Raw genomic sequence first — 13,946 nt, forward strand, 5'->3', positions numbered from 1 at the left:
TTCTGGCTACTTATTTTTCTACACCAGAAACTTCAAGTGTTTACGTATCTTCCTCTGGCTTCCATGTTGGTCAAAGGAGAGACCTTACTCTGTCTTCCCACGTCATCCCTCCCTTTACTCCCCACCCACTTCCTCTTTACAATATTAATCTAAAGATAGTTTTGTATGGTGTGTGCCTGTGCTGAAAGCGTTACTGACCCCCTCGAGTCAGTCCCCAACAAGGGTCCCCCTGCCCCCTGTGTCACTCGTGCCAACCTAACGAGACCGCTGTCGACTCAGAAGCAAGGGAAAGCTTTATTCTTTCATCAAATAATGGAACTCTCGCCCTAGAGCAAACGCTCTCCCAAAAAGCCCTCGGCAACGGCCAACAGCAGCGCTGCTTTGTCGGTTTCTTGTCAGTGGGGAGGGGGCGGAGTTCTTCCCGGTTGCGCACAGCTGTGCAGCTCAAAGGTGCTCCAGCTTGAACTGCCAGGCTCAGCGTCTCTGCACACAGCACGCTGCCGCCGCCATCTTGAATTGAAGTGTCATGTGCGGAGCTTCTGCACACGGCCCGCCGAGCTGAGGTGCCAGGTGCAGCATCTCTACACACGGCACACTGCTGCCGCCATCTTGAATCACAGAGTCATCTGCAGCGTCTAAGCTGAGGTGCCGGCGCAGTCGTTTCGCACTAGAACTCTCATCTGAAGTGCCCGGTGCAGTACCTCCACGTGTGATACCTTACGAGCGAGTGAAACTAAGCACAAAGGACGAAAAAAGGTTAGACTTTATTCTATTTTTCTTTCCTGGGAATTGTTAATGGGCTTTGCCAGTGACAAATGCATAACAGGGCCTCTCAACTAGGATCTTTCCAATCCTGGGACACTTTCTCAGTTTGAATTTATCCCTCTCTCCCTCCCTTCCTAACTTTTTGTGAAGAAGCCCTCCAATTCAGACAGATCCCTTACTTACTGCTCTGTGACTGAAAGTCTCTGAGTCTCCTTTTCTTCATCTGTAGGATGGGGGAGTACCACCTTACTTATATATATATAATCAAACTGCCCTAGCATTTTAGCATATAGGAGGAGTTTGAGATGTGAAGTCCTTTCTACCCTCTTTCTACCTAAACAGTACCTTAGAACAGGGGCCCTCAAACTAATTCATATAAGAAACACCTGGGGTCCTTGGGAAAAAACCCAGATTCCAGTGCCCCATCCCCAGAGTGTGTGACTCATTAGGTCTGGATGGGGCCAAGGAATCTGCCTTTTCAACAACCAGTGATTCTAACATAGGTGGTTGACAGACTACCTTCTGAGAGATCCTGCTTTAGAATCATAAGATTATATGAAGGTAGAGCTGGAAGGGCCTCTTGATTACCTCATTCAACACTCACTCCCCATTTGGGTGATAGAGACACTGAGTTTAGGTGACTCACCCAAGGTCATGTAGGGAGGCAGTGGCTGAGCTAAAGCGGGAACTTACGTTCCCAGACTCACAGTGTGAGTGGCTATGCCAGGCGGCCACCTCCTCTTTATTAGGAAACAGAGCCTTTCCTGGCTCGAGTTGAGGTTGCCCTGAGCAACTCCTTGGCAATGAATTAAGGGCTCAGACTTCTTAGTCAAAAGGTCTTATAGAAATTGTTCTCTGTAAGGAATACTCTTGTATAGCAGCTTGTACATCCTTTCCATTGCCTTGTTGAGAGCATCTTCAGCTCAGGAAAAATTTATTCAGTTATTTCTTTGATTATAGTGGGTATCTTGCTGCCCTTTTAAATTTTGTTGTGGCATCCTTTTTTTAAAAAATTAATTGTTTAAAATTTTTTGGCTGTGTTGGGTCTTTGCTGCTGTGCACGGGCTTTCTCTAGTTACAGTGAGTGGGGGCTACTCTTCGTTGTGGTGCGTGAGCTTCTCATTGTCGTGGCTTCTCTTGTTGCGGAGCACGGGCTCTAGGTGTGCAGGCTTCAGTAGTTGTGGCTCGCAGGCTCTAGAGTGCAGGCTCAGTAGTTGTAGCGCACGGGCTTAGTTGCTTCGCGGCATGTGGGATCTTCTCGGATCAGGGCTTGAACCCGTGTCCCCTGCATTGGCAGGCAGATTCTTAACCACTGTGCCACCAGGGAAGCTCCTGGCATCCTTCTTTTTTTTGTTTTTGTTTTTTCGGTACGCGGGCCTCTCACTGTTGTGGCCTCTCCCATTGTGGAGCACAGGCTCCGTTGCGCAGGCCCAGCGGCCATGGCTTCTGGGCCCAGCCGCTGCGCGGCATGTGGGATCCTCCTGGACCGGGGCACGAACCCGCGTTCCCTGCATGGGCGGGTGGACTCTCAACCACTGCGCCACCAGGGAAGCCCTGATCATAACTTTTATGATAATCACTTCCTTGCATATCTTCACAGTTTGATTACCCCCATCATGCATCTCTAGACAACAGAGTTTACTTTGCTCTTTAACAACACTGATCTGTCTCTTAAATCTCTTAAACTGCATGTTCCTGTCCATCCCTTTCTTCTTCTTACAGTTTATCTTTTGAAGAACCTGATCTATTTGACCTATAGAGTTTCTCACAGTTTTAGTTTTGCTGATTACCAGAGGTTTGATCAAACTCATAACTGATCGTTTTAACTGGATTGTTAGTGTTATGTGTTCTTTCATCAGGAGGCATGTAATGTCTGCTTTTCAGTCTTTTTCTCTTATATTAGCAGTCGTTGATGCTCAGTGCTTTTATCCATTAATTTGTTGGAGGATGCAAGATGGTGATATTCTATAATTTCATTTTCATTTATTTATTGGAATAATATTATAAGAGGCCATTCCTCATCTACTACTCTTCAGTTGGCCACATTTTCACCTGGGTGAAAGATACATTTCCCTGCGTTCCTTGTAGCTAGGTATGACCATATGACTATGTTCTGGCCAATGAGCTATAAATGGAAATGTCCTGTGTTTAGAAAGTCTCTCTTTTTTTTAATTTTTAAAATTTTATTGGAGTTTAGTTGATTTACAATGTTGTGTTAGTTTCAGGTGTACAGCAAAGTGATTCAGTTATACATATATTCATTCTTTTTCAGATTCTTTTCCCATATAGGTTATTACAGAAAATTGAGTAGAGTTCCCTGTGCTATACAGTAGGTCCTTGTTGGTTACCTATCTTATATATAGTAGTGTGTGTATATTAATCCCAGGCTCCTAATTTATCCCTCCCCGCAACATTTCTCCTTTGGTAACCATAAGTTTGTTTTTGAAGTCTGTGAGTATGTTTCTGTTTTGTATACAAGTTCATTTGTATCATTTTTTAAAATTAGATTCCAAATATGAGTGATATTCTATGCTATTTGGCTTTCTCTGACTTACTTCACTTAGTGTGATAATCTCTAGCTTCATCCATGTTGCTACAAATGGCATTGTTTTGTTCTTTTTTTTTAGCCTAAAATGAAAGTTTATTGTCTTGGGTAGTATTAATTTCAAAGGTAAGTAGTTTTTACAAAATTGGTTCAGTGGTGCAATGATTTTAAAACCCTGAGTTACCTTCTCAGTGATTCTTTTGAGTTTTACGATCACATGGATAACTATAGTAATTCCTCTAACAATTGCAATCCAAAGCAGGAACAAGGGGAAAGGTGCAAGTCTGAAATTCTTTATGCCCATCTCTTTCTTTTTATTAAGGAGGAAAATCTTTCTCAGAAAATTCCCCTCAGGTCTCATTAGTCCTAACAGGTTATTTGCCCACCTTTAGAAACCAGGGGAGAAATGGATTGTCTAAGGGCTGACATACCCTGAAAATAGTGCCACTCATATCCCAAAAAATTGGGTTTTGGAAAAAAAAAAAATTGTAGGTAACCAGAAGTGATTGTCACTTATATTCATTATAATCTTTTATTTTTAATATGCTTCTCCCTCCTGCCATTGATGATTCTGTCCTTAAAAGTAAATGATATATGAATATGTAAAGATGTGGTTTTATGAATAAGAGATATTGAAGCTATTTTGTCACTACAAAAAATCTGAAAATGCTGATTATTATCTAAACTTTTTGCCGAATAATGCAGACTCCTTTCTTAATTTTAGGCAAGTTTATTAGGGTTGAATTAATAATAACTTCTCTAATCTGTTTTCATCTGTAACACTCTTGTCCTCTTTCTATTGTTAAAAACAAGACAATAGGCCTCAAATGGAGTCACTTATGCTAAGCCTCATGTCACGAAACTGAGAGGAGACTTAATTACAGTTTCTGCTCTCCCAAAAATGGAATCTTAAACCAGTCCGTCAGGAATCACCTAATCAGCAGGTTAGGTAATCTGCCGTCCCCTAAAGGAAAGTGACCTTGCCATAACCATTCTGCTTTTTGCCTAGTGTAACTCCCTTGTTCCCATTCCCTTCTACATATTAAGTCTTTTGCATTTTGTACAGCTCCTCAGAGCTCTCTGTCTGCTAGATTGGATGCTGTTCGATTCATGAATCATTGAATAAAGCTATTAAGATCTTTAAAATATGCTCACTTGAATTTTTTTAACATTATCCTTCTCTCCCTAGTATTCTGCATCCTTCTAATACTTTTATCTTAGTCTCCTTTCCAAATTTTTTTGGTCTTTTATTTGTCATTTTTCAATTTTGCCTACTTTCCTTCTTTTTTTCCCCTCTTTCCAGACTTTCACTTTCTCTTTCCTTTTTTTATTTGTTTATAATCAGTAGAAATCTACGCAAGCACATGGAAGACTGAAAGATAAAGGAGTATATGGTAACAGTAGAAGTTTGACTAATGTTTATCCCCCATTATACCCAATTAAATGAGATTTGAATGATATCAAATCTTGTGATTCAACTGAATTTTCAGAACACCTTCTCAGTATCTCTTGTAACACTTATAATTCTACCATGTGTCATGAAAATATAGCAAGTAGCATATAGTGAATTTTGAGTTATTACAAGTAATTTGTACATATTTTCTTGTCTAATGGCTACAGTGACCACATGAGAAGCTATTCAAGTAAGATCTTATGGCTTGTTCAATGATTCAGTGTATACGTGGCAGATCTCAGGTCATCCAGTTGGTTGATAGAAAAATAAGAAATATTTAAAATCAGTCTTTCTGATTCCTAGTCAGAATTCTCCAAAAGTTGCAGATAAGAGCATCAACTTCCTTCTCTCTGCACTTGTTAAATTCACCAAAATCCAGGTTCTAATTGTCATTCTTGGATATCTTTCCCTTGGACTCTGGCTTTGAGAGGGACTCTACGTAGATAGTAATTCAGGAAAGAGAGCAACACAGGGAAGCCCTTCAGTCTTTCCACTTCCCCCGTAGGTGTCACACAGCTCACCCACTAACTCTTCATTCAGGAAACCTGCTGGTCTTGGAGAGTCTCCTAAAGAGGCAGAGGGCAGCTTCAGCTCATGCTGGGGCAGAAATATTTAGGCGCTCATTCTATCGCGACAAGCCAGTGCCAGCGGGCGCCACTGTGGGGGTTCCTCCCTCTCGCTTGTTTGCGCTAGACCTCTCGTTCTTTTTTATGGCTGAGTAATATTCCATTGTATATATGTACCACATCTTCTTTATCCGTCCCTCTGTCAGTGGACACTTAGGTTGCTTCCATGTCTTGGCTATTGTAAATAGTGCTGCAATGAACTATGGGGTGCATGTATCTTTTTGAATTATGGGTTTTTTCCAGATATATGCCCAGGAGTGGGATTGCTGGAACATATGGTAGTTCTGTTTTTAGTTTTTTAAGGAACCTCCATACTGTTTTCCACAGTGGTTGTACCAATTTACATTTCAACCAACAGTGTAGAAGGGTTCCCTTTTCTCCACACCCTCTCTAGCATTTATTGTTTGTAGACCTTTTGATGATGGCCATTCTGACTCTTGTGAGGTGATATCTCATTGTAGTTTTTATTTGCATTTCTCTGATAATTAGCGATGTTGAGCATCTTTTCATGTGTTTTTTTGCCATCTGTATGTCTTCTTTGGAGAAATGTCTATTTAGATCTTCTGCCCATTTTTTTTTTTTTTTTTTTTTTGGTGGTATGCCCTCTCACTGTTGTGGCCTCTCCCGTTGCAGAGCATAGTCTCCGGACGCACAGGCTCAGTGGCCATGGCTCACAGGCCTAGCCACTCCACGGCATGTGGGATCTTCCTGGACCGGGGCATGAACCCATGTCCCCTGCATCAGCAGGTGGACTCTCAACCACTGCGCCACCAGGGAAGCCCCAAAATATTTATTTATTTATTTATTTATTTTTGTGGTACGTGGGCCTCTGACTGTTGTGGCCTCTCCCGTTGCGGAGCACAGGCTCTGGACGCGCAGGCTCAGCGGCCATGGTGCACAGGCCCAGCTGCTCCGTGGCATGTGGGATCTTCCCGGACCGGGGCACAAACCCACATCCCCTGCATAGGCAGGCAGACTCTCAACCCCTGCACCACCAGGGAAGCTCTGCCCATTTTTTGATTGGGTTTGTTTTTTTTGACATAGAGCTGCATGAGCTGTTTGTATATTTTGGAAATTAATCCCCTGTCCGTTGCATCATTTGCAAATATTTTCTCCCATTCTGAGGGTTGTCTTTTTGTTTTGTTGATGGTTTCCTTTGCTGTGCAAAAGCTTTTAAGTTTAATTAGATCCCATTTGTTTATTTTTGTTTTTATTTTCATTACTCTAAGAGGTGGATCAAAAAAGATATTGCTGCAATTTATGTCAAAGAGTGTTCTGCCTATGTTTTTCTCTAAGAGTTTTATAGTGTCCCGCTTTACATTTAGGTCTTTGATCCATTTTGAGTTTATTTTTGTGTATGGTGTTAAAGAATGTTTAGAAAGTCTTTTTAAAGAGAGAGGAGGACATTGTTTTGGGTTATCTTCCTTCCGAGAAAGGCAGATATATGGGGGACTTACGGAAGATAAGGGCTAGTTTGTAAACTTTGTTTTGTAGACTCCTTTGGTGGTTCTCTGGACCAATAAGGGTCTAGAGTTGTCTATGATGATTAGCTTCTATCCTTCCTGTTAGAGAGGGGAGGGAGGGACACCTTTACAAATTTATATCCCGCTTTTAGGCAAATAGAGGGAGGACAGAAAGCTTTTCTTTTACTTGCTCCTTCTCAGTTGCCTTCAGTCATAAATCCTTATGTTCAAGTGACATATTTAGGATGACATATTCTGCTACCCTTCACCTTAATGGGTATAAAGTTTTTGTATGAGTTTGCTAGGGCTGTGGTAATAAAGAACCTGGGTGATTCACTTAAAACCACAGAAATGGGTGGCTTAAAACAACAGAAATGTATTCTCTCACAGTTCTGGAGGCTAGAAGTTTGAAATCAAGGTGTTGGCACGGCCATGCTCCCTCTGAAATCTCTAGGGGAGGGTCCTTCTTTGCCTCTTCCTAGCTTCTGGTGGTTGCTGGTAACGCTTGGCATTCCTTGGCTTGTAGCTTCATCACTTCAATCTCTGCCTCCATCATTACACAGCATTATTCCTGAATGTCTGTGTATCTCTGTCTTCTCTTTTTATAAGGACATCAGTCATACTGAAGTTGGCCCACTCTAATCAGTACAACCTCATCTTAACTAATTACATCTACAAAGACCTTATTTCTAAATAACATCATACTCACAGGAACCTGGGGTTAGGACTTCTCCCTTTTGGGGGAACACAATTCAGTCCAGAACAGTGCCTGTGCTCCTTCCCCGTGGAGAGGGTAAGTGGGCAAGTGGGCAGTTGGCTGTGTGGATTTGTAGTGATAAGGCTGTGGAGAGAGGGGAAGATGGCAAGGAACAAATAGTGCCAATGAAGTGTGAAAATGCTAAAAAAAAGATACGAAGAAAATGTAAGTGGAGAACTAGAAGGTGCGGGCTGTGGGTGAGGGAGGGCAGCAGGGCCCACAGAGCAGAGTTAAAATTGACTCCGATGCTGCTTGGGATCCTTCAGGCAGATAAGGAGCAATGATGGCAGAAGTATGAAGACTTGAGCACTCTCTGGCAGCCAGGGACTGGCCATGCCTGGTGTGGCTAGAGTGGAGGGTGTCATGAGGATTTAGGTCTTGAGGGATTTGGGTTTTGCATTAAAATCTTTGCCTGTAACCCTAATGCAAAGGCGAGCTACTGAGGGCTTCTAGTGGGATCCATGAGATCAGATTTGATTTTTAAACAAAGGTTAGCAAGCCAGCATTGTAAGTGGACTGAAGAGGTTTTTGTGACGGTTTTGGTGAGCATGGGAAGGCACCAGCTGCACTGGCTGCCCTGCTCTCCCACACATTCAGACTCTGATACCTGACTTCCATACCCACTCTGACCCCTGTGATTTTGCCGACCATCTGGTCTGAGAGGCCATGTAAAAGTTTTGGCTTTGTTTATCCATCCCTCGTGTCTCTGTAGGCCTGTGGGATTTCCACAGCTACAGTGTGGTGTTGGGAGGGGGAAGGAGGGCGGTTTGGACGTTAACAAGGTGATGCACGTGAAAGCACTTTTTAAGCCAGAAAGCATTTTACACGAGCCTGGTGTGGGAGTCAGACAGACCTGGTGCACTTTTTTTTTTTTAAACAGCTCTATTGGGATATACTTTATATACCATAAAGTTCACTGGTTTGAAGTGTATAGTTCAGTGATTTTTTTTGTATACTCACAGAGTTGTGCAAGCATTATCATGATCTAATTTTAGAACATTTTCACCATCCCCAAAAGCAACCTTGTACCTGAGTGGACATCCTGACTCCACTCTTTAATAGCTGTGTAGCTGTGGACAACTTATTTAACCTCTCTGAGCCCCTGTTTCCTCATCTTCTAGGTGGGAATAGTAACATGCAATTTCATGGGCCTATTCAAGGGATGAAGGAGATGGCAAATAACATCCTTAGCACACAGCCTGGCACAGGGTAGGCCCTCAATAAATTCGGGTTCCCTTAATTAATGTTGGCAGTTGTTTTTCTGGGATTTAACTGGACTTACCCTGAGCAGTTATTCATGAATCATTGTCCCAGCATCCATTTTTAAAAGACTGAAGTATAGTTGATTTACAATATTGTGTTAGTTTTAGGTGTACAGCATAGTGATTCAGTTTTCTTTCTTTCAGATTATATTCCATTATCAGTTATTATAAGATTGTTGGGTATAATTCCCTGCGGTATACAGTAAATTGTTGTTGCTTATCTATTTTATGTATAGTAGTTTGTATCTATTAACCCATACCCCTAATTTGTCCCTCCCACCCTCCCTCTCCCCTTTGGTAACCATAAATTTGTTTTCTATGTCTGTGAATCTGTTTCTGTTTTGTATATACATTTACTTGCATTATTTTTAGATTCCAAATATGAGTGATATCATAGTATTTGTCTTTCTCTGACTTATGTTTACTAAACATAATATTCTGTAGGTCCATCCACGTTGAAATGGCAATATTTCATTCCTTTTTTATGGCTTAGTAATATTCTATTGTGTACGTGTGTGTGTGTGTGTGTGTGTGTGTGTGTGTGTGTATGTATGTATATATACCACATCGTTTTTTTTTAAATTGAAGTATAGTTGATTTGCAATGTTGTGCTAATTTCTGTTGTAGAGCAAAGTGACTCATTATACACATACATACATTCTTTTTTTATATTCTTTTCCATTATGATTTATCCCAGGAGATTGGATATAGTTCCCTGTGCTATACAGTAGGACCTTGTTGTTTATCCATTCTAAATGTAATAGTTTGCATCTACTAACCCCATACTCCCAGTCCATCCCTCTCCCTCCTCCACACCCCCTTGGCAACCACAAGTCTGATCTCTGTGTCTGAGTCTGTTTCTGTTTTGTAGACAGGTTCTTTTGTGCCATATCTTAGATTCCACATATAAGTGATATCATATGGTATTGTGTCTTTCTCTTTCTGACTTTCTTCACTTAGTATAATAATCTCTAGTTGCATCCATGTTGCTGCAAATGGCATTATTTTGTTCTTTTTTATGGCTGAGTAGTATTCCATTGTATATATGTACCACATCTTCTTTTTTTTTTTTTTGAGGTACGCGGGCCTCTCACTGTCGCAGCCTCTCCCGTTCTCCCGTTGCGGAGCACAGGCTCTGGACGCGCAGGCCCAGCGGCCATGGCTCACGGGCCCAGCCGCTCTGCGGCATGTGGGATCCTCCCGGACTGGGGCACGAACCTGTGTCCCCTGCATCGGCAGGCGAACCCTCAACCACTGCGCCACCAGGGAAGCCCTGGGTCTTCGTTGCTGTACGTGGGCTTTCTCTAGTTGCCGCGAGCAGGGGCTACTCTTCATTGTGGTGCACAGACTTCTCATTGAGGTGGCTTCTCTTGTTGCAGAGCATGGGCTCTAGGTGTGCAGGCTTCAGTAGTTGTGGCAGGTGGGCTCAGTAGTTGTGGCTTGCAGGCTCTAGAGCACAGGCTCAGTAGTTGTGGCACATGGGCTTAGTTGCTCCACGGCATGTGGGATCTTCCTGGACCAGGGCTCGAACCCGTGTCCCCTGCACTGGCAGGCGGATTCTTAACCACTGCACCACCAGGGAAGCCCCATTTGTAGACTTTTTAATGATGGCCATTCTGACTGGTGTGAGGTGGTACCTCACTGTAGTTTTGATTTGCATTTCTCTAATGATTAATGATGTTGAGCATCTTTTCATGTGCTTACTGTTCATTTGTAATGTCTTCTTTGGAGAAATGTCTATTAAAGTCTTCTGCCCATTTTTCAATTGGGTTGTTTTTATGTTTATGAGCTATATGAGCTGTTGTATATTTTAGAGATTAAGCCCTTGTAGGTTGCATCATTTGCAAATATTTTCCCACGTTCCATAGGTTTTTTTTTTTTTTTTTTTATGGTTTCCTTTGCTGTGCAAAAGCTTGTAAGTTTGATTAGGTCCCATTTGTTTATTTATTTATTTTTATTTCTATTGCCTTGGAAGACTGACCTGAGAAAATATTGGTATGATTTATGTCAGAGAATGTTTTGTCTGTGTTCTCTTCTAGGAGTTTTACTACACCACATCTTCTTAATCCAGTTTTCTGAGCACTTGGGTTGTTTCCATGTCTTGGCTATTATTATAAATAATGCTATGAACACTGGGATGCATGTGTCTTTTCAAATTATTTTTTCCATATATATACCCAGGAGTAGAATTGCTGGATCATGTGGTAGTCCTATTTTTGTTTTTTAAGGAACCTCCATACTGTTTTCTGTAGTGGCTGTACCAATTTACATTCCCACCAGCAGTGTATCATGGTTTCCTTTTCTCCACACTCTCTCCAGGATTTGTTACTTTTAGACTGTTTGATGATAGTCATTCTGATAGCAATTATTTTTCTTAAGAGCTTGCAGTCCTTATACTTAACCTAACGTTTTAAAGATCCCCTGCTCCGCAACACACGAAACCACACACACACACAAATACAGAAATACACTAATACAATACAGACCAAACTGAGCAAGTTTTGAGAGATTCAGAGAATTTCTGGGATATTTTTATGCTTGTAAAGCTAATTGCTCTTTAAATATTTATCTATATCTGATGTTTCTAATTTGCATTTCTTTAACTGAAAGGGCTTAGTGCCTGAAGATGTCCAGTGGAACTGTCCACAGGGAAAATTATAGATTACACAAGGTTGTATTTAGTGTCTCTCTAAGTTAGAATTAATAATAACAATTTCTTGGGCTGCTCTCATGTGCCAGGTTTTGAATTAAATATATTTATGTGTATCTTTATCTTTGGCTTGACCCTGAAAATTAAGTCAGTATTCATATCACAAAGTAGAAATTATAATCACCCTCCACTTTGTAGAGGAGGAAAAAGGAGGCCCAGAGAAGGTAAGTCACTTGCCCAAGGACACACAAGTAGAGGAGTCAGGATATGAACCCATTGTAGCCTCCTACAATGATGGGCTAACACATAGCTTCAGGTTAGGATCTCTCCAGATGCCTCCAGGAGTCTACTTTTAGAAGTCAGGTAAATTATTCTCAGTGGCATCAATGAATAATAAGGGGGTCATTACCCCAAGTTACTTCTGTTGTGGTAGGGGCTGCCACTTTAATGGCCTAAGCAATACCCTCAATCCTGGGAAAGTAACAGAATCACCCAGGGAGCTTTAAAAATATCTAGATTTCCTGGCTCCACTACAGTCTCTTATAGCAGAATTTTTTAGGATGGATTTTAGAATCTGTATTCCTGAAAATCTTCCAAGAGATCATTTTAGATAGAGAATATAGAAACAATAAAATGAAGGCGTACAAGAAAATATAGGCATTTTAAAATTTAAATTTTACTACAAGCAAAGTTGATACACAGTGATAGTTTGGGGAACAGAGTTGTAAAACATATGGCAGGTGGTAGGTGTATTAGTTAGGACATGACTAACTGCTATACATATCAACCCATTACTCCCTATGGTTTAACACAATAGAAATGAGTTTCTCACTCATATGAAGTCCACAGTAGGTGACCTGTTTGGATGCAGCTCTCTTCCAGGGAGGGCTTCAGGAACCCAGGCTCTTTCCATTTTGTTGCAGCTCCATCGTTAATATGTGGCTTCCGAGGTTGTTGGGGAAGGACAATTAGGAGGGACACTCACAAGTGGGCAATTTTATGGGCTGGGTCTGGGAGTGGAACACACACTTCCACCATGATTTAGCAGCTGAAACTAAGTCTTTGGATATGTCTAAGCACTAGGGAGGCTGGGGCATGTAGTCTGGCTGTTCTTAGGAGGATGAAGAAAAAGCTTAGGTGAACTGTTAGCCTGTCTCTATTACAAAGGATTAATATCTTACAAATTGATAGTAAAAAGGCAACCAGTAACCAACAAGGAACTACTGTATAGCACAGGGAACTCTGCTCAATATTCTGAAATAACCTAAATGGGAAAAGAACTTGAAAAAGAATAGATACATGTGTATGTATAACTTAATCACTTTGCTGTACACCTGAAACTAAAACAACATTGTTAATCAACTATACTCCAATATAAAATAAAAATTTAAAAAAGGCAACCAATCCAGTTAAAAATGGGCAAAGAATAAGGACGGACTATTCACAGAAACACAAACCCAAATGACTAATGAACATTAAAAAGATGCTCAAGCTCTCTGGTAGACAGGGAAATGAAAAAAATAAAAAGTAACAATGCGCTATCACTCTCCACCCATCAGATTGACAGAATTAGAGAATGATAACACCTACTACTGGTGGGAAGCAGGAGAGTGTTGGTAGAGAGGTAGATTGCTACAACATTTTGGAAAGAAATCTGGCATTAGCAGTTAAAATTAAAAACACACGTCATTTCAACCTAGCAGTTCCATTCCAGAGAATCTCTTTCATAGAATAGAGGCAGTGTGTATGGATAGATATGTCCTAGAATATTTGTTGCATAGTGACAAAAATAGGACATAAAGTTTCCATCAGTAGGGGAGTAGTTCAATGCATTGTGATTATCAATATCATGGAATACTTTGAAGTTTTAAAAAAGATGACTAAGGTGTTCCCATGAGCTATTATTAACCGAGAAAATCAAGTCAGAGAAATGTATATGATTTCTTTTTAAAAAATTTTATTTTATTTATTTATTTAATTTGTTTTTGGCTGCATTGGGTCTTTGTTGCTGCACGTGGGCTTTCTCTAGCTGCCGCGAGTGGGCTTCTCATTGCAGTAGCTTCTCTTGTTGTGGAGCACGGGCTCTAGGCAGGCGGGCTTCAGTAGTTGTGGCCTGCGGGCTCTAGAGTTCAGGCTCAGTAGTTGTGGCGCATGGGCTTAGTTGCTCCGCGGCATGTGGGATCGTCCCAGACCAGGGATCGAACCCGTGTCCCTTGCATTGGCAGGCAGATCTTAACCACTGTGCCACCAGGGAAGTCCCGATTTCTTTTTTTTTTTTTAAAGGATAAATCAAAGAATAATCCAGATCTCCCTTTTAAACCTATCATTATCATCATCGTTATCAGTCTGTGCCTGTCTGTGTATGTACATATGATTGATGAGCATAGAGAAAGGTTGTTAACATTGGTGACCTGGGCCAAAGACT

The sequence above is a fragment of the Aethalodelphis obliquidens genome, unplaced genomic scaffold (assembly GCF_003676395.1).
Source record: "Aethalodelphis obliquidens isolate GAN/ISIS:26980383/991018 unplaced genomic scaffold, ASM367639v1 scaffold105, whole genome shotgun sequence".
Classification (NCBI taxonomy): Eukaryota; Metazoa; Chordata; class Mammalia; order Artiodactyla; family Delphinidae; genus Aethalodelphis; species Aethalodelphis obliquidens.